This window comes from Talpa occidentalis, unplaced genomic scaffold (assembly GCF_014898055.3).
Source record: "Talpa occidentalis isolate TD23 unplaced genomic scaffold, MPIMG_talOcc4v2.1 talOcc4.2, whole genome shotgun sequence".
NCBI classification, from domain to species: domain Eukaryota; kingdom Metazoa; phylum Chordata; class Mammalia; order Eulipotyphla; family Talpidae; genus Talpa; species Talpa occidentalis.
The window spans coordinates 68,907,405-68,930,991 of NW_023602073.1; the positions used below are offsets into that span (position 1 = coordinate 68,907,405).

The 23,587-nt window shown below is 36.6% G+C and overlaps 1 pseudogene; it reads left to right on the plus strand.

The window, feature by feature from the left end:
- Window positions 1–22,797, plus strand: part of LOC119251430 (casein kinase I-like) — a 60,959-nt pseudogene extending 38,162 nt beyond the window's left edge.
- Window positions 22,798–23,587: the final 790 nt, after the last annotated feature.

Sequence of the window (23,587 nt, forward strand, 5' to 3'; positions counted from 1 at the left end):
AAAGCAGCACTGCCTTAAATGACATCTGTTTAGCTTGGAGTTCACTTCAATCATCCTATAAGGCTCTTAAGAGTTGTCTAATTATCCTGTTGTTTAAACTATTCTGAAGTAAAGAAAAAGTTCTTTTACTCATTCCAAAGCTGCTATAGCACTAATGTAATAACATAACATTATCAGAAAAACCTAGTAATCGCCAAGTATCACATATGAATATAAATGAATTTTCTAATCAGTAAATTAAAATCTTTTAATGTATTAAAGGACTAATATAACATATCCAAGTATATTCACATCAGGAATGAAAATATTGTTACAGGGCAGAGTGAAGGGCACCCTGTGACCCCCAAATCTGCTTGCTCTATATAGGTTCTGCCATCCCCTGCACCAAGACAAAACATACTCTACTGCATAAGACCTTCAGTGGAAAGGAATTTTAATACACTGAGTGTACGATAGAGATAAAAGAAGGATTAGAGTTTAAAATAATATCCAAATGAAGCATCCAAAGTTATGCAGTCCCCTTGTGGGTAAATGCTCAGCCAAACATGGTTGGCCCATGTCTCTTTGCTCCATGTGCCTCCTCCAGTCTCTTTTATATTTCCTTATTTCCTTCTCCCAGTCTCCTCTCACTTCTCCTTGCTGCCCAGCTATATCCTTCCTTAAGATGGACCAGGGAGGTCCTCCCCTGGTGGTGCAGTGGTTGATCTCTGGGTTCGATCCCTGGCCACCGGCGAGGGTCCCACAAAAAAAAAAAAAAAAAAAAAAAAGATGGAACTGGGAACCTAGAATTTCCCCTTTCCCTGGGGACTACCTTCTCATCATTAAATAATTCCTTTTAGTTTATAATAGAAATAATATTTCAAATAATTGGGGAAGGGAAGGATTGCTACTTAGTAAATAGTATAAAACAATTGGATATATATACATATTTGGGAAAACTTAGTGTTATAATTCTACAACTCATCACTATAAAAAGAAACCCTATATAAATCAATCAGCTTTATTTAGAAGTTCACAGTATTGTTACAAGAAAAAAAAAAGGAGCATTTCTTTATTCCCCTTCGGTTAAGAAAAGATCTACTAATATGCTTTGGGCTAATAAGCCCAAAGATCTTGAAAGACTGACAATGTAATGAAATGAACACCAACATATTGTGTAGAATGCAAGGTATCTTAAACAACCTCTTAAATAGCTTTTTAAAAAAGGTAAAAGGAGAAACAACAGATTGTGAGAAAACATTTATAAAAGGAAAACAAAAACGTAGAAAAGATTACTAACTTTAGCATATTTTTCAAATGTCAACAATTTAAAAAAGCAAGCAGTCCCATAGAAAATGAAGCAAACAATATGACAAACAATTCATAAAGACAAATGACTAATAACTGCTAGTAAATATCAAAGGACATGCTCAATCTCACAGGTAATCAGGGGGAAACATGTTGAAACAATGATGTACCATTTCCTGCTTGGATGATTGGGGGGAAAAATGAGATAATAGTGAGATTTTGTTAGGAACTAGGGAAGCTGACATTCTCATTGGTGAGACATGAATTGGTACAAGTTTGTGGAGAATTATTTGAGTTTATTAAGTTAAAAAAGATTGCTTTCCCTTTGACTCAGCTGTTTCTTGTCTAGGTTTCCTTTCAGAATCACTTATATGTGTGCATAAGAAACTTTATTTTGCATTGTTGGTAAAAGTAAAAATATAAAAAAAGAAAGAATTAAAATGGGGCACAACCTATAAGGTTACATCACTTAATAATGTTCTAAAATTTTATGCTATTAATTCATTTACTGAGGTAATATATAGACAACATTTTGAACAGTGTTTGTCCCTAATTTTATGTTGGAGTATAAGCTTTTTGGAAACAATATATTTGTCTGTTTCATTGTGTCCCCTGGGATTGGAATAAGTCCTGGCACATAGAAAGTTCTTAGTGAATATTCTAGAAAGACTCTTGTGTGGTTATTTCTCTCAGAAGAGTCAGACTTCTCTCAGTAGGCTCAGAGTTGGCCTCTTTTGTCCTTGATATGAAAACTAAAGACTAATCCAGGCTCTACACCTCAGGAGGCCTATTATCATTACTTAAATAATGCAAATTGCTTTGTGTAAGAGCAGTAAAGACCCTGAAGGCTCAGAGGAGCTTCTGTTCTTCCCTAAACCCTTTGCCCCAGCCTAGACAAAGAAGAAATCATAGTGTTTGAATCTTTTGCCCTTTTCCTAATTGACTAAGCAGTCTCTGTTCTCTCCTTTATGACCTAGGAGATGTAGTTTAGGGTTGTCTAACCCAGCTATAGGTTTATCAGTAAACATGTTCTCTCGCTCCAAGCACCTTATCTTTACTCTCAGAGTAAGCATGAAGTCACTCCTTATCTGTCATGTGAAGTTTCCGCCTCTTTTTCCTTGGTGTCCCACATACCAAATGCAGGTAAACATTCTTGGTCTATTCTATTATACTTCAGAATTTACAGTCATGTGAATTCTCCATACATATGTTATTAAATTTGTTGTTTTCCTTTGCTAACCCATTTGATGCTGTTTTGATTGCTTATCTAGCTGGAGAGTAATGCAGAGAAGCATATGATGATTTATTTTGTGCTTTAACATTCTCCTGTACACACAATGCTCTTTATTTGTGAATACCCTTCTATATCCATTCTCTACCCTTCCCTGATTCTTGGGAAAATGACCTGGGGTTCCCTTATGCTCTTGTTACTGACTAAACTGCTGGTATTGCTCACATTCAGAAAGCCAAATTCTAAACCACAAGATTGTTGCCACAAAGGAAGAGTTTTATTAACGAGTGGTGTCACTTTGGGAGTGTAACAGGGTGGTTCCCAGGAAAGGGGGAGTTTCCCTGCCCCACCCAAGGGAGGGTGGAGCTGAGCAGGGAGAGGAGAAGCTGCAGAAGAGACTGAGGAAGGAAGCAGAATGGAGCCAGAAGGAGACCTGGAGGAGGCACATGGAGCCTAGAGACACGTGAAAAAACTGCGCTTGTCTTTTGGTCGTGGACTGGGTGACACAGATGTGGGTGAGACCCATGGGGAGGTGACAATGGCAGCTTTTATCTTGATGTTGATTTTGCTCTTTTCCTTCCAGGCTGGTCTGGTTGTTTCTGACCGTTTTCTGTGGGTCCCCACTGGAAGATGCTTTAGACTTGTGGCAGGCTTTGGGGCCTTGTTCTGGGCCATTCCCATATGAATGGACTTTTACCCACGAGGGGACGGGTAACTTTGGGTGCTTCATTTAAAAACTAGACTCTTTGCCTTACCTGTATTGTTTCCTAGTTTTATTAAAGTTCCTTCCCATTAAAGTCTCCTATGTTTTGTGCTGATGCGGCGGATGGTAGAACCCATTTAGAATAGGCAGGTTTGCGGGGTTTGGGCTGCCCCTCTCCCTGTCCTATAACAGGACAGCAGAGTCAGCACTCAGACAAAGCTGTCTCCTTGAGTGCTAAGTGAAGATTATAAGGAAAGAAAGAAATGTGGGAACATGCAGGATTGGGTAGAGTTTCTTCATTCTCTGGTCTGGGGGCAGGTTTGGCAGTCTAAGAACAGTTGATCACAAGACTATTGATAATATTTCTGGGGTAGTTATTCTCTTCTGTGTGGTATCCATAGACAGTGGAAGTTACAGGTTTCCTGCTCCTCCCAAGGAAGGGTGGAACTGAGTATCCATGGAGGAGAAGCTACAGAAGACTGGGGGAAGGAATTGGAAAGGAAGGAAGAAAAAGAAGATTGAACAGGAGACCTGGAGAAGGCACATGGAGCAGAGAAACATGTGAAGAAGCCTCAGCTGCTTCCCAGCCTTGAACTTGGCCCAGGGACTTGAGAGACATGGAAAGAGATACTTGAAAGAGACAGCAATGTGGGTGAGAGACCCGTGGGGAGACTGACAATGGTAGCCTTTATACTGAGTTGTATTTTGATTTTCCTTTTTTTTTTTTTTCACATTTTCCTGGTTATTCTGTCCATTTCCTAAGGATCCCCACTGGAAGGTGACTTATACTTGTGGCAAGCTTTTGGAACTCAGTGGCCCTGCTTTGGGCCAACTGTGTTTGACTGGGCATGTGCCCTTGAGGGGCTGCATAACTTTGGGTGCTTAGTTGGAAACTACTTTAACTATATTCTATCTCTTTTCTTCTCTCTAATTGTATCTAATTGCATATTAATTGTCTTGAAGTTCTTTCCTATTGAAGGTCTTATACACTAAGAGTATGTTTTGTCTTTATGCAGCAGATGGCACAACCCATTTAGAGCAGGCAGATTTGGGGGTACTTGGGTGCTGCTTATTCTGCCCACTAACAGAGTCTCCTACAAGATTGAAGGGTGAGAATGTATTCCTGGTATTTCTCCTTTGTTACTTCTCTGCCATTTTGTGGGGTAGTGTTTGCAACTCTCTATGTATGCCCAGACCCCTCATTGGCAAAGTCTGGAAAGCCTCCCATGCCGACAGCTTTCACTAGCCTTCGTAACAGAAAATTCTCTCTGCTTCCTCATGCCTTTAGATAACTTGGTAGCTGTTGATTTCTTTTGCTGAAAGCTGGGTGTTGCCTCTTCTTTTGCTGGTACCTTTAACTTTGCTCTCTTAACAGAGGTTTCCTGTTAGAACCACAATTGATATATAATTCATATTATATATATTCATCATATATATTCATCACATATATTCATATTATATATAATTCATATTATATATATTCAATACCATGCCATTATTAAATAGATGAGTGAGAACTAGATGGACAGGCATGGAAACAATTCCACAATGAATATGTTTTTAAAATGCCAAAAATTCCCTATATACGTGTATTTTAGCCATTGGCCATGTTTTGGTTTTATGCTGTTTCCAACATTTAGGTATTTCACATTCATAGTGCAGTACAACAGAAAATAAGATTTGTATTTATTATCTACTTTTGACAATTAGATGGTTTAAAGAGCTTTAAATGTCAAAATATACAAACAACTGATAATCCAAGATAGCATATACCACTCAGTAGCAATATTTTTTAAAAAGATTTTTCTATTTATGAATACAGAACTGGGGTACAGGCCAGAGGTGCAGTGGGGTGGAGACCGGTGAGAGGATTCTCCAGAGACAGAATGAGGAGCAGAACAGGCAGACTGACTGAAATATATTGCTGAGGGGAGCAGTGGGTGAGACAGGAGAGGTCTAATTACATACTAATTGCATATAATTGTCTTAAAGTTCTTTCCTATTGAAGGTCTTATACACTAAGAGTATGTTTTGGGTAGCTCTCTGGCCAGCCAGGGATCAAAGTTGTGCTGCAGAGGCTGCAGTTAGCGTCACAGTGCTGTGCTTAACTCCTTGTGCCACCACGGAGGCCCCTATTCAGTAGCAATATTAAGACATTAATGCAAGTCCTTTGTTTGATTCCACACCCTCTGGCTATATTACAAAGAACAAGGATTCCATGGCAACACCAGCTGGGTATTTGCAGCATTATCACCAAACAGCATGCATGATAAAGCACAGTAACATCACACACTGTAAATTCTTGAATTATTATGCATTTCAGTTTATAAATTGATGGTCAAAGAAGACTATCAAGTCTTTAAAAGTTCTGGTGTTTAGGCATTCCTATAAGACATTTTCTACCATATTTAAATGCCTAAAAAATGAAATTGAAACAGCAAAGTAGAAAGACAACAACTTTTTGTAAGGAATTAGGATTGATATACATACACGGGAAATTTATCTTTTTGTTTTCTAAATTTCTATATTACTAGAAAACATTTTACAGGTAGCCCATATTCTAAATAGGTAACAAATTTAAGTAAAATGTGGTACAAAATGTTGATGGAATTTTCTTTAATAGAATTCTGACAAAATTTTGATAATTCCATGGGGGAGAAAAATAAAAGCAATCTGTCTACACACATTGCCCTCTGAGGTCAGTATTACAAAAGAACGTGTTTAAAAAGTGGGAACATTGAAACAGAGAGGTCATTAGGAGTACCTATAATATGTCTTAAACAAAGAAGGCAGTTCTGCTTCAATAGGGTCAGAATAGACCAAAGCTCAGATTATTTTGAGACCTATTAAAAAAGCTCATGACAAATACATGCATACATATATGTATTCCCCCTAAGAGCAGACAAGAAGGGGAATTGTTTAAGGAAGACCACATTTTTGTAAAACTGACAAACAGTATACGTACTCAACCATTATTTTCTAAATTTTTTAAACAAGAAATGTAAAGAAAGAGTCAGGTGGAATTGAAACAATACATGAGAGAAGATAGAAAGGAAATACTTAAAATCTTTAAATAGCATTCAGCTTTCAAATACCAGATTATAATTAAAAAATTTAAACATGTGATCAAGAACACAGTTGGTAATCTTTCTGAGTAGAAAAGACTTATGTAGGTAAAACAATGTCCCAATGTCTTAAAATAAGAGACATGGATTCTAAAGACTCACTTGATTTCAAATGCATATGTGTGTGAAATGATCTCTTATCTTCTCTCTCTGCCAATATCTTATGTGTGCAGGGACACTATATTAGTCTGTTCCAACTGCATAATAAACTATCACAGACAGTGTGGCTTAAATAACAGAAATATCTTTCCTCACAGTTCTGGAAGCTAGAAGTCCAAGGCCATGGTGTCAGCAGGGCTGAAAATGGCCTTCTTCACATGGTATCTTCACATCATCTTCCCTCTGTAATGTCTGTGTCCTAATCTCCTCTTCTTATAATGACACCAATAATTGCATTAATATACCCTCAATGACCTCATTTTACTTTACCTCTTTAAAGACCACATCCTGAAATATGGTTGCTTTATGAGGTACTGGGGGTTAAGACTTCAGTATATGATTTTGGAAAGACACAAATTCAACCTATAACATAATTATCACCTTTAAAATTTAATTAGTTTGGCATTTTGGCATGACTTATTATTGATATATAGTCTTATTAAATAGAGAAAAATTAGATTGGTTGACTATATATTTCATCACATCTTTAATCATCTGGGTAATAATTGCTGAAAGAGAAAGGAAGGGAAAAAGGTAGGAGAGAGGGAAGGAAGGAAGGGCTGGAGGAAGGGAGAGGAAAGAAAATACTGTGAAACAATGCCCTTCTTATCCCTGCAAGTCTTCTAATCCCAACTGTAAGATCATTTGTGACATTATTGCTGAAGAGAAAGAGGTTAGAGAATAAAATGTTGAGTTTCCTTTGTAAGGGCCCTGTGATGACAAATAGTGAGGGGCAAATCATGACAGCGAAGAGACAGTTGTCATGAGTCTTCATCCAACTCACAGATATTTTTCTCCTCTCAACAGGATGATGTCAACCTCAGTTCCATCAGCCCAGTTCTTATTGAGAACCCTTATGAAGAACTCAGGAAGACTGACTCTGAGAAGCTGGCTCCAGGCACGAGAGGTCTGCCTGCTATAGGAGAGAAGGGCTACCTCTTCTATAAAGCAGCCTCCTGTCACCAGGGACAGAATAATCTCTGAAAATTTGCCTGTCCATTTTGGGGCACTTAGCATCATCTTGAGATGTGACTGTACACTAGACTTAGAGTATCCTTTCATGGCTATGGCAGTTGGACACTTTTGAACTTGGTAATTGATTTGTCTCAGCCCTAGCACCTTTTGACAATCCTTCAGATAATGTGCTCAGAGCTCATCAAACTATCCTTTTGCTTGCTGCTTGGTCCTTCCCAGTGATGATTCATCACTTGTCAAGAGCTAGGAATCATTAGGATCCCGACCATAATGGAAGCTGATTTTAAATGAGAACATGCAATCCCAATGGCAATTCTAAAATGATACTGGGAACTTTATGTCTTTAAATTCAATAACACTGAACTGCACTTAAGTTAGGTCTGCTTGAGTGAGATTAATATGAGTTAACAATTTATGTCATATGGAGAATCCAATGTTCTCATAGACTATTATTGTTTTCACATTTGCTAAATATTCTTATTTAATTGCATTCCATAAATGGGAGAAAGGAGAGACACAGTTACCATCATTCCAATTTTCCATGACCTTTTCTCTATGCCCTTTTGTCAGCCTTCCTCTGCTCTGGGCCTAGATCTGAAATGTTAAACTCTTTTACATTGTAAGTAATGATGATAGCTGATGAGGTACTAGTATAAAGATGACAACTACAGTCTGTCTCCAGATTTCCAAATGAATAAGTACACACTTAACTTTTCACATTTTTAAAAATAAGCATCAATAGATGAATGTACTTATTTTTTAATTGATGTCAATCGATCAACTATTAATAATTAATTACTGTTCTTGAAAAATTAAGGTAATGAACAGAAATAGTTCACTGCTTAATAGATGTCATTGATAACTATTACAGCACATTTTTTCCCCTTCATGGAGTAGCACCTATAGTTTCTTCAAATATAAATGAAGATATAGATCTCTTATTTACACTTGAAGATTATTTGATATTCCATGCTTTGTCATAACAATTGTGCACATTTTGCTTTATTGTCTAGAAATATTTATGGTTATTTTAATATAAAAGCAATGCTCTAACTAATTTACCTATTAATTACTTATTTTTTTCCTCAAATTTTCTAATAAATTGGTCCTGGCTTACACTAAGATTTGGAATATACCCTTAGCATGCCATTATTAATCTTCAGTGTCTGTCTCTCCCAGTTTAAGAAAATCAAATACATTTTATTATTATTATCATCATCATCATCATCATCCAACATATCAGAATTTGCAAAGTGAGAAACTTTATGGAATAAGTGTTATGGGAATGGATTCTAGATCCAGACTATTGTATTTTAAGTCCAGCTTTCATGAGCTGTGAAAGTTTGGGTAAATTGCTTAACCTCTCTGGATCTCAGTTTTCTAATTTATAAAATCTGGACTAAAATAAACCTAACTCACCAGTAGTTTTCAAAATTAAATCATTTGATGTTAATAAAACTTTCCAAATGATGCTCCCACAAACTAAATACTACTTAAAGTTTTGGGTGGGACACTATTTACTTTATTGGTAATACTCTTTTAAATACTATAGCATATGGGCCTCCCCGGTGGCGCAGCGGTTGAGCGCTGGGTTGTGAAGCTGCCTGCGGCCTCTGCGGCGCCAGTTCGATCCCCGGCTGCTCCCCGGCCACCGGAGGAGGGTCCCACATGGCGAGCAGACCTCTCCTGCCGCCCGCTGCTCCCCTCAGCAGTGTACTTCGGTCCTTCTGCCTGCTCTGCTCCCCGCTCTGGCTCTGGTGAATTCTCTCACCCTCCCGTGCTTCTGACTGTACCCAGTGCATGTATAAACAAAAACAAACAAACAAATAAATAATAAATAAATAAAAAAACATGCCTCTAAAAAAAAAATAAATAAATAAATACTATAGCATATGACTTAAAAGTAAACACCATTTAGAGGTTGGCTTTGATTCTCAAGGTAAGATAGTAAAGTTAGTCATATTTTACAGAGGGACATAATGATTGCCCAAGCTCATCTAGCTAGGCAGTGGAATATTTAAATAGAATAGGTTTCTTAAAACTATATTCTTCTCTGCTAGATACTCTTAGAAGAGCTGCTGCAAACCATTCAGATAAACCAGATATAAAGATGGGGCTTTAATTTTTCATATTATAGCAACATTATTTATTTTAGTATGTAGTTATCAAAGCAATACTTGAGATACCAAAAACATTTGGCTAACATAAATATTTTACTGAGTTTAATTAACTCCAAGGGAGCATAAAGGTAAGAGATATAAAGAATATAAATGCTTCTCTAGAAAAGAAGCATAGAAATAAAATTGTTTCTGTGTGTAGATCTCCAAAGCTCTTTGTGACTTAGAATAATAGACTTTTTTTTTAAGAACTGGAAGAAACTTAGATATGCATTTTCTGAGCTTTAGATAATAACAAATTGGCATTCAGAAATATGTTATCCAAAATGCCCATACTAATTGGACAGAGGGCTGTCAATAGGAAATGTGTTTTTCTTATTTCTGGTTATAATATTCCTTTGTTGCAAGAATATTAACTATATTTTCACCAGTTCTTACCTCCTAATAGACGCTTAAATAAGTCTCTAAGATCAGAGTACTTCCATATCTGGAGACCAAGCAGATAAGGATATTAAAAAAGGGTCAGTAATACTTGGCATTTCACTTTATAAAGTCAGATAATATAAAGGTATAGCTGCTAAAAGAGACTTCTTTATTCCTCTAATACACACTCTGAAACAACATTGGATCATTTACTTTGACCTCCTTTTTCTTGCAGTTACACGGGCCTGCCATACTAATTGTGTTTAAGGAAAGCAATTACTGAAATACTCCTTTAGACATGCAAATTTAATGATCTATTTCTATAGTGCATGAAAGAAAACTTTTTGTGGAATTATATTAGTGAAGTTGAAATTATTTTTAGAAAGGTTTACAATCTCCTTCCCTCTTTAAAATGTATGGAACAAGGTATTTGGGGTAGCTGCTGCTATGCTGAACAGCAACTTCCCCCTTCTAAATACTATCACAAACATCCCTCTTCCTTCCATTCCCAACATAAATCTGCAGCCAATCAAATCTATTGGATTGTGTGTATTGATGCCTTTGATTAGTGACAAGTTCTAAGCAGAATTTGTCATGGTTTGGGTATACAGCCGCAAAGGATTCAAAAGGAAGAAAGAAGGATAGAGGAAATATGGAAGCTATTCATACTGGCCCCTGGGTTGATTTGAACTGTCAGAGAAGAATAGAGTGACAGAGGCAGAGGTTTATCATTAAGTTTGGACTTTTAAAGATACTGCACATGAGTAGAGCTGCTTCAAGACCAAGGAGACAAAAATGTCCTAGAGATACAGTAACTGGTCTTGTTTCTACATGGAAGCCAGCATCAGGAACCATCAGATGTAACAGTCGTGACTGGACATGGTATTACCATGCTGGTAGTGAATTCTGTGAGACAATTCTTGTTTATTCAATAGATGTGATTATTCAATAGATGTGTATATATGGGAGACAAATCAAGGGACTAAGAACAGGACAGATACCTGCTGGTGTATGCTGCTGACAGGTTTGACTGAATGTAAATGAAGCATACTGTTGGCTACTCCTGGATATAACTTGGAGACCTTTGAGAGATGAGAAGATTCTTGCTATTTTATTTTATTTTATTATTATTTTTTAAAGATTTATTTATTTATTTATACAAGCACTGGGTACAGTCAGAAGCGCGGAACGGTGAGAGAATTCACCAGAGCCAGAGTGGGGAATAGAACAGGCAGACTGACGAAGTACACTGCTGAGGGGAGCAGCAGGCAGCAGGAGAGGTCTGCGTGCCATGTGGGACCTTCGCCCAGCGGCTGGGGATTGAACCGGCGCTGCAGAGGCTGTAGGCAGCTTCGCAACCCAGCGCTCAACTGCTGCGCCACTGGGGAGGCCCAATTCTTGCTATTTTAAAGGTGACAATAACTTTTGGTAATAACCATATTACTTATAAATATATAATTCAAGTTATCCAGATTCCATGATTGCTTTTATTTAATTCTTATACAAATCTCAAGGGTCTCCATGTCATGCATCATAAAATAATGACTTGCACAGTCTTATAATTGGAAATTATAAGATCACACATTATATACATGAAATGAATACCGCTATCTTTATCTCATGTAGTTTCACTTAATGGTGAGCCATCTCAACAGTATATCTAACCAATCCTCCTTTAAGCCTCAGTTTTGCTAGCTCTAAATTCTTTCTTATAATAATTCTTATTTATTATAAATTCTATGCAATTTCTTAATAACTCGCACTTCTACTTCTACGCTTTGGAGCAATAGACTTTTATTCTGTGTGACGTCCCTTCAAACATTTGAAGATAGTCTTTGTGTCCAGCTCCATCCTGCATCTTTATTCTTATAATCTTGCTGTTTATTTTTTCTATCACTCTGTTTATTGCCAGTATACCTATCTCTCTCTTAATCAGTCTTCTCTGTACACTGATTGTTTATTGCTTCAAAATAGCATCCACAGTGAGCTCCATGATTTCAAGGTAGGTTAGCTTAAAGGTTGTTTTCTCCTTCAATAAAAGTAATGCACATCTCTCCTTTCAAAATTAAAGATATTAAATATAATGTTAAATCACTGAATAAGGTGGGAGTTGAACATTGTAAGCTCTCTATTGGAAGCTTGAAATACGTTATTATGATACTCACAGAAATCCTTTGAGGTAATAAATATCATTTTCCCTATACAGAGGAGAAAACTGAGATTCAGAGAAATTACATAACTTGACCAAAGAACACAACTGGGAAATGATAGAACTTAAATCTGCATGTGTATATAAGCACATATGTGAATTCAAGCACGAGTTTGTCTGATTCTGTTTTGTATTTAGTTTTCCTAATTCTTGCCCTTCTAGCTTAGGTGATATATTAGGAGAGGGGAAAAACATTAAAAACCTTCTCTTACATAGTTAAAATACTCAACTGTCCTACAATGTAAAACAGAAGAAGGAGAGAGTAGATATAGCAGAACAAAACAACTCTAATATGATAAGAATTGATAAGGATGATATAAGATGATAAGGATTTCTGCCTATTGATACAGAAATAGATGCCTCCATAGAGAAAGCTGTGTCCAGTCCATACACCATGGTATTTCACATGAATCTCCCCTATTTTGCACGTATGTATTTTACTTTTGTGGATGGGAACCAAATATGCCTATTTACCTTAATTCTGACCAGATTTCAATTTTTTTTTTGTTTTGGTGTCCATTTCTATTCCATTGATTCCTTCAATCACTGAATTTGTTATTTATATGAGTATTATGTCTTCCATATATCTGGCAGGTAGGCATGAAGGACTTTCATTCAGCCTCTGATGTTAATCTTGAAGAATAACAAATGGCAGAGAGATTTCATGGCTTTTTATACTCTGGCATATGCACAGTGAATATCAGAATTCAAATGATAAAAGACTGTCATTGAAAACATGGTCACTAGAGAAAATTTTCTCCAGAATTACTAACATCAATGCTCCCTTCTCTCTTGCTTTTCAAAAAGAAATACAGAGTAAGTATTTTTTAAAGTTTATTTTTATATGAAGTAATTTCCCCCCCTTATATTGTGATTAATTTTTAGGCATTATTGGATTTCTTCCTGTAGTTCTCCCACCAGCATAGCACCCATGATCTATCATCATAGTTTCTTCTGTTTTTCCACCTCCTGTATTTATCCCACCCTCTCTCCTTCTCCTCCTGGATGCCTCAGAGCTATGGTCAACTTCCAAAAGTTTTTTCTTGACCTCTTTCTTTGGTTTCTTTATATTCCTCATGTAAATGAAACCATCTGATATTTATCTTTTTCCTTCTGATTTATTTCATCTAACATCAACCCTTCCAGCTACATCCATGTTGCTGCAAATGAAATGAGTTTATCTTTTTAAATTACTGAGTAATATTCCATTGTGTATACATACCACATCTTGATCCATTCATCTCTTTTGGAGCATTTAGACTTTTTCCATGTCTTGGCTATTTTACATTGTGCTGCAATAAATACAGAAGAGCAGATTTCCTTTCAAATTATTATTATTTTTTTTTGTTTTTGTGTTGTGTATGTTCTTTGGGTAGATTCCTAGGAACGGAATAACAGGGTGCTATAGTAGGTCACACTAGTGCTTGTCGTCTGGGTAAGCACTGGGCTGGATATTGGGGTTGTAGGGGTGTCTGTGCCAGTGAGTCAGAGTAAGTAAATTTAATAGTATATATAATATAAATATTACATATTATAAATTTAATGATATATATCAATATTTTAGATAACTTACATGTTGTTATATCTAATAATAATATGATGAAAGTAATATTAACTTTACTGATAAATTAGATTTCATAGAATATGGATAAATCTCTTAACATCAGTATCTAGTAAATCTCAGGGCTTGTTAAAAAGGCTGTGTCTGATTAGCTCATAAAAATTGCACAACCTTCTGAGAAATATCTTGTCATTATGCATGTGTTACTGATGTGAGAAAAAAAGTCATGCTTTTTTGAATATATGGCAATTTTGTAATAACCACTGTCTCACCTACAGATAAATAAAGAGGAGAGGTTTGAAATTCTCTTTGCAACTTTGTCCTCAGTGGTACTAATTTATGCTACTCCAAACATTTTCCTTACTTTTCATTGTATGTGAATATGATTATATCCAAAGTCACATATCTTAAAAATAAAAATTTGTTAGATTTTTATGTAAACTGACTTATAAAATGAAGGCGTGTACATTTAGAAAAAAAAGAAATTTCATTTTATGCATTAATGTTATGCTTATTTAAAATGCAAAGGAATTGTTTTGCTATATGTTCTGTAACATACACTAGTTTTCCTGTTGTTCTTGTATTTCCTCTTTTTTGTTTAGATTTATTTATTTATACAAGCACTGGGTACAGTCAGAAGCACGGGAGGGTGAAAGAATTCACCAGAGTCAGAGCAGGGAGCAGAGCAGGCAGAAGGACCGAAGTACACTGCTGAGGGGAGCAGTGGGCGGCAGCAGAAGTCTGCGCCATGTGGGACCTTCCGCCGGTGGCCGGGGAGCTGCTGGGAATCGAACCGGCGCTGCAGAGGCTGCGGACAGCTTCGCAACCCAGTGCTCAACAGCTGCGCCACTGGGGAGGCCCTGTATTTCTTCTTTTTTCATGAGTCTTTGTTCTTTGAAATGTTCTTTCAATTTCCCATATAATGCAAAACAATATAAAAATCAATTCCAATTTTGCCTTTTGGTCATTCATTCAAGAAATATTTACTGATTATCTATAATACTTATGGCATTATCTTAGGTGCTATAAAGGCAGCAATGAAAACTAAACCCCTGACCTCAAATATACCAAATGTTAGAATTGATGCATTATTTTTCAGTATAATATGCTCCATTTTCTACTCACCAGTTAACTTATACTTACTGAAGATTATTGGATCGCTCCACTCTTTGAGTTGTGAGGAAAATGAAGATATTTTAATGAATCATAGAATTTTGGAGTTGGACACAACTAACCTTTGCTGAGGGTGTTATATGTTGTCAATATTCTATGTGTTGTAAATAATTATTGAAGAATATATGTCACATATGTTATAATCAACCTAGAGAGGCTAAGTGACTCGAGTTCACTGTTATTTAGTGGTAGAATTCTCTATTGTCAGATTTATTATTTTATTCAACATTGTATCCCCTTTCCTGAAGAGACTTGAAGTGCACTTGACAGGGGGAATTTACCTTGTATGGATAAATGCACCTATATAGGGTATAGAGTACAGACTCCAGAGGTTGACAATCTGGGTTTATATATCACCTCTCAAGTGTACCCTTTCTCCCAACTTTTCTCTCTATAAAATAGGATTTAATAATATTGCCTGACTTAAAGGATTGTTATGTCTTATATGAATTAATAGAAATTTAGCCCATAGTAATTATCTTATAAGTATTTACTTAAAATAAGACAATGTGATTTTTAATTATACAGAGGTCTATGGACTATGATGATAAAGTGTAGTGATCTTAATTTCTATTCATATAGTCATACCTTAGGCAGTGGATGAAGGCTCAATTTTCTCCCAATTGGAAGATAATGACAAAGGTGTGGGTGTTGAGGCTATTACTAAGCTAAAAATTTTACCATAAATATGGATGCTACTTATCTCCAAAATAGACATCCCTGAGAATAGAACAAACTGTCATAGAACTAACCAGACTAAGGAAAAAATGGGATAAAAAAAGTAAATAAGTTTTTTAACATGATCTGATGAACAGATAAAACAGCTTTGTCTTTGGGGAATTTATTTTCTAGCAGAAAAAAACAAAAACAAAATAAATAATGTATGTCTAGGGGATGACAGAAGTGAGTCCAAAGTGCCATGAAAATCCCCTAACCTGGGTTTGCTGTCCTATTCCGTGATTAAAGGGTTAGGCACCAGTATCAAGCCACCTGACTTTAAATCCTAATTCATCACTTACAAGTAATATCCTCAGCATATTACTCAATTCCTTTTTCTTATTGTGGAAACACCTCCTAAACATCTTTGCACAAATTACATTTGTTTCTTGGTTGCAAAATCAAATCCCCATTTACTTCTGTGATTCCTTTTGGGAATAGATTCATTTCTCAAAGACTGATTACCTGAAAGTTAGCTTCTTGTAAAATTCCATGAAAATCAGCCAAATCAATACATCTGGGTAGAAAGCAACTGTGGCTGAGACCACAAGTTATGTTAAGTTTGATAGTTGCAGCAACAAAGCCTTGAATCCTCACAAACATGCCAGGGGTGTGCTGGGCACTGTCACAGTCCTTCATGATCAACTGGCAAATTGTGCTGTTGGCCCACCACATTAGGTGACCTCCATCACAAGGTTGAGTGACCCCAATCTCTTCACAACAGAGAAGCGACTGGTGCTTCTTTGCCCAGTAGGGGTGAGGTGAAAGAATGAAGCTGAATGAGTGTGAACTTTTGCAAAAGAACAGATATCCCTCAATCTTAATTCCATCTGCTCATTCATCCTTTTTATACATGCACTTCACATCTCAGTGGAGGCATTTCCCCTCTCTGACTTCCAACTTGATAGAATAATGGTAGATTTCTTTTTTTTTTTTTTTGAAAGATTTATTTATTTATCTATACAAGCACTGGATACAGTCAGAAGCGCGGGAGGGTGAGAGAATTCACCAGAGGCAGAGCGGGGAGCAGAGCAGGCAGAAGGACCAAAGTACACTGCCGAGGGGAGCAGCGGGCGGCAGGAGAGGTCTGCGTGCCATGTGGGACCCTCGCCAACACCTGGGGAACGAACCTGCGCTGCAGAGGCTGCGGGCAGCTTCGCAGCCCAGTGCTCAACAGCTGCGCCACGAGGGGAGGCCCTAATTGTAACTTTCTAACTACTACCTGATCAGCCTTATCAGAGATATTGCGTGTGTGTACCTAGAGTGATGAGGCACAGAGTAACAAAAGTTTCTATTTGTCTATGAATTACATTTTTAAACAATTACACTCTCCAAATCCAGTCTCAATCATTTTGAATGATTTTTTTCTTTTTACAGATTTATTTATGCATACAAGAACTGGGGTACAGGCCAGAGGTGTGGGGGGTTGAGAGAATTCATCAGAGACAGAATGGGGAACAGAACAGGAAGACTGAAGTACACTTTTGAAAGGAGCAGCAGGTGAGACAGGAGAGGTCTGCTGCTCCATGTGGGTAGCTAACTGTCTGGCAGGGGGATCGAACTTGTGCTGCAGAGATTGCGGATAGCTTCACAATGCTGTGCTTTACTCCTTGAGCCACCAGGGAGGCACTTGAATGAATTTTTATCCCAAATTCAGTTTCACTTAAAAATCTTTTTTTTTTTTTTACATTACAATTTAAACCTATGTCTTAGCAATGGACATATCCATTGGATATATTTTTTTATTTTTAAGGATTTATTTTATTTATTTATGCATACAAGAACTGGGGTATAGGCCAGTGATGCGGGGGTGGGGGGCTGAGGATTCACCAGAGACAGAGTGGGGAGCAGAACAGGCGGATCTTCTGAGACACACTGCTGAGGGGAGCAGAGGGCAAGCTAGGAGAGGTCCACTGTGGGTTAGCTCCCTGGTCAGGGATTGAACTCATGCTGCAGTGGCTGCTGAAAGATTGATAGTGCTGAGACTTAATCCTTTGCATTACCTGGGAGGCCCCCATTGGTTTTATCTTCACTAAGCAGTTGAAAATAAGAAAAATTTGGGCAAAGTGAAACTTTAGTCAAAATGGTCACACAGCTTGTAAGCACAACCTTAAGTTTTCATTCTCTCTCACATATCACATTTATGTTGCTTTTACCAAGTTTGTGTATATATATACATATATATGTACACATTTAGAAGCAATAACCACAATTACTGGGTAACCATTAAATTAAATGCTGATAGTTCTTTTCTCCAAGTTCTGTGTTTTGATTTTGTGCAACAGTTTTACCTGCCCATTAAAAGAAACAACCCCAAATGTTCATTTGCATTCAGACGCTGTTTGCTATTTTCTTTTCAGTTAAACATGTAAATTGTCATCATTGGCAAATTGACTATATAACAATTAGATGGAAATTACCTCCTTATTCAATTTTTCTAAAGCATGAATATATCTTTAACTTTTCAAATACATTTCCCTTTTTCTGGGTTTCAGGTTTTGTGTGCTTTTTAGTAATCAATTTTTAATTTTATTTTTAATTTTAAAAAATATTCAATACTGAATCAAGCTGTGCTTTAGAATTAGACTTAGATTTAGAGTAGATTTAGGTTTTTCCTAGGGTATTATTTGTGAAACACCAATGATACTTTATTAAATACAGAAGAAACGATGTCTTAAGAGAACTGACTGTTATTTTAGATTAAAATAGATAACAAGAGACCAAAAATCACCTATTTTAGTGGAATAATATTTCTTCGATGGTGCTACTTGGGGAATGAATTCACTGTCTTTTAGCTAGGGCTAAAGTCTGAGACTGAATATCCTCTATGACCTTTTAAACTTTCCTCCTCTATCTCTAGCTCCTGTATCATTAGAACCACAAATATTTTATATCTCCCAAGTATGGTTCTTTAGCCCTCTGCTTTTCTTTATACACATTGGTCCCATAATTTTCCTTTACCGCTAAATTACCCCAGCCCTGATGTAAGTCCTAGCTTCACATGTCTAACATTTGCTAGAATATATTTTTTATTGGCTATCTTGAACTAAAAAGTCCAAAGCCTGATGCTTGGTGTTTAATTTTTTTAAATTGCATTTACTGCTAAAGCGTGAACTAAGTATTTGATGCTGCTCACATAAACTGTTTCTTGTTTTATTTACTCAGTAATAGGAAGCAAGTTAACAAATTTTAAGTTTAATAACATAAACTCAATTATAAAAACTTGACATTTAACCATGTCATCATACTCTCATCATTTATTTACTAACTCACATTTTCAATTATTGAGATTAAAAGACAAGATTAAATTAGCTATCTTAACCATTTTTAAAATGTGTGGTGGTAATATCAACTATATGTATATTGTACAACAGGTATTCACAACTTTTTCATTGGTAAAATTGACACTCTGTATCATTTGAACAAGTCCCCTTTTCTTCTCCCCTTATATCTGGCAACCATCATTTTACCGTGTGTTCCTTAGAATATGGAATAATTTAGATATCTCATGTAAGTGGAGTTATGATATATTTCTTTTTTAGTGACTGGTTTATTTCATTTAGAATAATATCCTCTAAGTTCATCCATGTTGTACATGGACTATAGTACATGACTATATTTCTGGACTTTTTAAGCCTAAAAAAATACTTCATTGTATGAACATACATTGCTTTTATTCAGTCATCTCTGATGAATTTTTAACTGACTTGTAATTTCTTATTTTGAATAAAGCTACAATGAAATGGGTGTGCAATTCTCTCTTCAAGGTCCTACTTCCAATTCTTTTAAAATACACTTACAAGTGGGATTAATAGATCATATGGTAATTATATTTTTAATCTTTGGAAGAAATTTCATGTTTCCAAAATGCTATACCATTTTACATTCCCAACAACAGCATATAAGGGTTCCATTTTCTTCACATCCTTGTCAACACTGCTGTTTTCTTTTTCTCTTTTGATAGTGGTCACCCAAATGAGTGTGACCTGCTATCTCTTTGTGGTTTTGATTCACATTTCCATTATAATTAGTGATGTTGAGTGTCTTTTCATACACTTCCTGTCATTTTTGTATATCTTTGTATATTCTGTATATATTTTGTATATATTTGTACATTTTGTATATATTCTTTGTATGATTTTGTACTCAAATACCTTATATTGTCCAACTTAGAAATAAAGGAAAATAACAGCATTATACCAGTTATTTGACTCAGAGCGCTTAGATTTTTCATCCACAGTGTCTCCTCGACATTAATTAGTACAGCATCCCTTGCTTAGAAAACACTAGTATCAGGCCTCCCCGGTGGCGCAGTGGTTGAGCGCTGGGTTGCGAAGCTGCCCGTGGCCTCCGCCGCGCCGGTTCGATCCCCGGCTGCTCCCCGGCCACCGGAGGAGGGTTCTGCATGGCGCGCAGACCTCTCCTGCCGCCCGCTGCTCCCCTCAGCAGTGTGCTTCGGTCCTTCTGCCTGCTCTGCTCCCCGCTCTGGCTCTGGTGAATTCTCTCACCCTCCCGTGCTTCTGATTGTACTCAGTGCATGTATAAACAAAACAAACAAACAAATAAATAAATAAAACATGCCTCTAAAAAAAAAAAAGAAAGAAAACACTAGTATCCATGAGCTTATTTCATTTGAATATGAAGCATTTATATTCACATATTATTCCTTCTCCTTAGTATTTATCATAAATCTATATACTATCTATTGGTTACCTGGAGGTGGCCCTCCTTCCATAAGCAACTGTTCCATTAAAAACAGCCTCAGAAAAAAAAAAGTCTGTTATGTTCATATATTTCAAACAAAAACTTATCTTGATTATTTATAATTACAGTTTTGATAATCAATTCAGCTATCTTTTTAACACTTCAAGTAGCCTTTCAAGAAAAAACAAAAAGAATAAAAAGTAGTATTTAAAAGCTTTGAAAAATATCAAGAATTAGATCAGTTTTAGAATGGCAATGATTCATAACTTGAACTAATGGCATATTTGTGTTTGTTCCAATGAAATTTTAAATGGAAGAAAAGTCATATTATGTAAATTGTGGTAAATGTTATAGTGAAGAAGAGAAAATAAGTGACTTCCTGAATAAAAAATGATGATCAAGGTGAATAATATTAAAAAAAAACTTTATATACAAACATAATGTAGGTGGATGTCTAATCAAAGTAATAAGATTGCCTTTAAGCTGACCTTAAATTCAGGAAGAAACTTCTAGTTATTAAAATTCAATTTTCAAAATTGAATCTAGTAATCACTTTGAATTATTGGGGAAATGATGCAATTCTTAAGTATGTTCAAAGCTCTCTTGTTAATATTGTCGTCCTTTTTGCTCCTTCCCACTAAATTCATATTATTTTCCCCAACTTACCTAGGATTTATCTACATTATAACTTAGGACAGATAACCATTAGAAGAATAAATATTTTTTGTTGTGAAGCACGTAAGACTTGATTTCTCTGTAAACTGCCATTTTTCATTTTGTTTCATTTTTTCATGAATTACATCATTTATTCAAGCAGTTATATGCCAGGAATGAGGTCATCAAAGCTGAAATGATCCCTCTCCTAATGGACTAGTAGCATGGGAAAGGGGTAGATAAAAATGTATTCACCAAATAACCCCAAAAATACATAAAAGAGAAGCATTATTAGTACCACGATAAAACAAACAGAGTAATACATTAGGGAATGCATTTAATCTGAGAAGTAAATTAGAATTCCCTCCACTTCTGCTGCACAGCCTCCTGGGCAGGTGCTTAAGCTCCCTTTCCCAGAGTGCTCTGCGCGAAGACGCTGCTCCCTGGACCACGGGAATAGCAAGATGGCGGCGTCAGCCGAGCGACAGGGGTTCCTCGTGGCTCGAGCAAGTGACAGTGGTGCACCTTAGCCCTTTCCAGCTCGTGACATCGCGTGGACCACCCAGAAACAGTTGGCCCCGCCTGGGAATCACGAGAATCCTCTCAAACTGCCGTTTGGCAAAAAGAAACCTGACTGAGCAGCAGCGGTCAGTTTCCCTGGGCAGGTTCTGGACTCTGTAAAGCTGAGAAGAACCAATATTTTCAGCTTCTAGCCTCCCTTCTCTGCTGCCTTGCTCTCAGACCAGCTCTATAATCACCGGTTTCTCCTTCGAGGTGTGTCGAGGTTTGGCTCCAGTCTTCATCTCTTGATCTCTCAGGTTGGCGAGTAGCAGTGGCTTTAAGATTGAATTTATTGTATGAGAGAAATATAAACTGGTAGGGAAGATCGGTCTGGCTCCTTTGGGGACACTTACTTGGCTATCAACATTACTAGTGGTGAGGGAGTGTCAGGGAAGCTAGAATCTCAGAAGGCCAATCATCTCCAGTTGCTATACTTCAAGATTCTTCAAGATGGGTTGGTATCCTCCACCTCTGGTGGTCTGGTTAGGATAAAGTGTGCAGTGTTGCTAATGGATCTTCTCAGATTCAGCTTCTAACATGTTTTCAGCTTATTCTAAGAAGTTGCACAGTGAAAACTGAATAATAGCTCAGCAGCTGATTAATAGAATTGAATATGTGCATACAAAGAATTTTATACACAGGCATTACGCCAGATAACTTCCTGATAGTATTGGATATCACTGTAACAAGTTATTTCTTACTGATTTTGGTTTGGCTAAAAAAGTACAGAGACAATAGGGCAAGGCAACACGTGCCATACAACACGTGCCATACAGAGATAAAAGTGTCACTGGCACTGCCAGGTATGGTAGCATCAATGTACATCTTGGTATTGAACAATCACTGGAATGATGACATGGGATAATTAGGAAATGCTTTGATGTATTTTAATAGAATCAGTCTGCCTTGGCAGGGACTGAACACTGCAACAAGGAAATGAAAAGATTAGTGAAAGGAACATGTCCACATCTGTTGAAGTTTTATTTAAGGGATTTCCTGCAGAATTTACCATGTATTTAAACTATTGTCGTGGACTGAACTTTGAGGAAGCCCCAGATTACATGTATCTGAGGCAGCCATTCCATATTCTTTACAGGACCCTATATCACCAATATGGCTACACTTTTGATTGTCCATTATTAAAGCAGAAAGCAGCACAGCTGACAGCTTCTTGAAGTGGGTAGGGTGAGCACGCCCAAATCGCCACAGGTTTCTTATATAAATGAAGAACAGAAGTAGAGCAGAATGATGGGAGTAGCATTTGTATCTTTTCAAATCTAGAAATTTTAGTTCATATGTACACTAGCCAGTGTTGTGGACAATCATTTACTTGATATTAAGAACTTATTTCAATATAAACTGAGTGGGCAGCACTGGTGATGCTGTATGCAAAGTTGTAGGTACTGTAAATTAAGTGGAAAATGTGAATGTAAGTGGAAAATTTAAATGGCTGACACAGAAATTGGCGGAGGAATTGTGTATATACCTTTTTTTTTGGTTAAAATCCTTTTTTTTTCACCTACAGTGCTTTGAGATCTTATTTCAGAAGAAAGGAATTAACAGTCTTCACTCACAGTTGTGTTGGTTGTAAACACTCATAATTGTGCATTTTTAGGGTTTATACATCCTTGGGATTTCTAAATTGTTCACCTAAAACTTTCTTAAGATGATTGGCTTCTTGTTTGCAAGCCAGCTGATATGGTAGCAACCAAAGATTTCAGCTTTTGAGCATATGAAAAAACTGCCTATGCTAGAAATAATAGTATCTAAAGTAAAGACTTAAGAAAAAACTTAGCGTGTACTAGATTATCCTTAGGACTCTGCATTAACTGTAATGTTATTTGGCATTAAAAAAAACACATTTGTCACAAATTTAGTTAATATTTTAAATTTAATATGTATTTATGTTGCTTAGATAAAAATAATCACTGTAAACAGCTATATGATCTGGGATTTTTTAAAATTTTAAATGGGAACTTCTTTGTTTA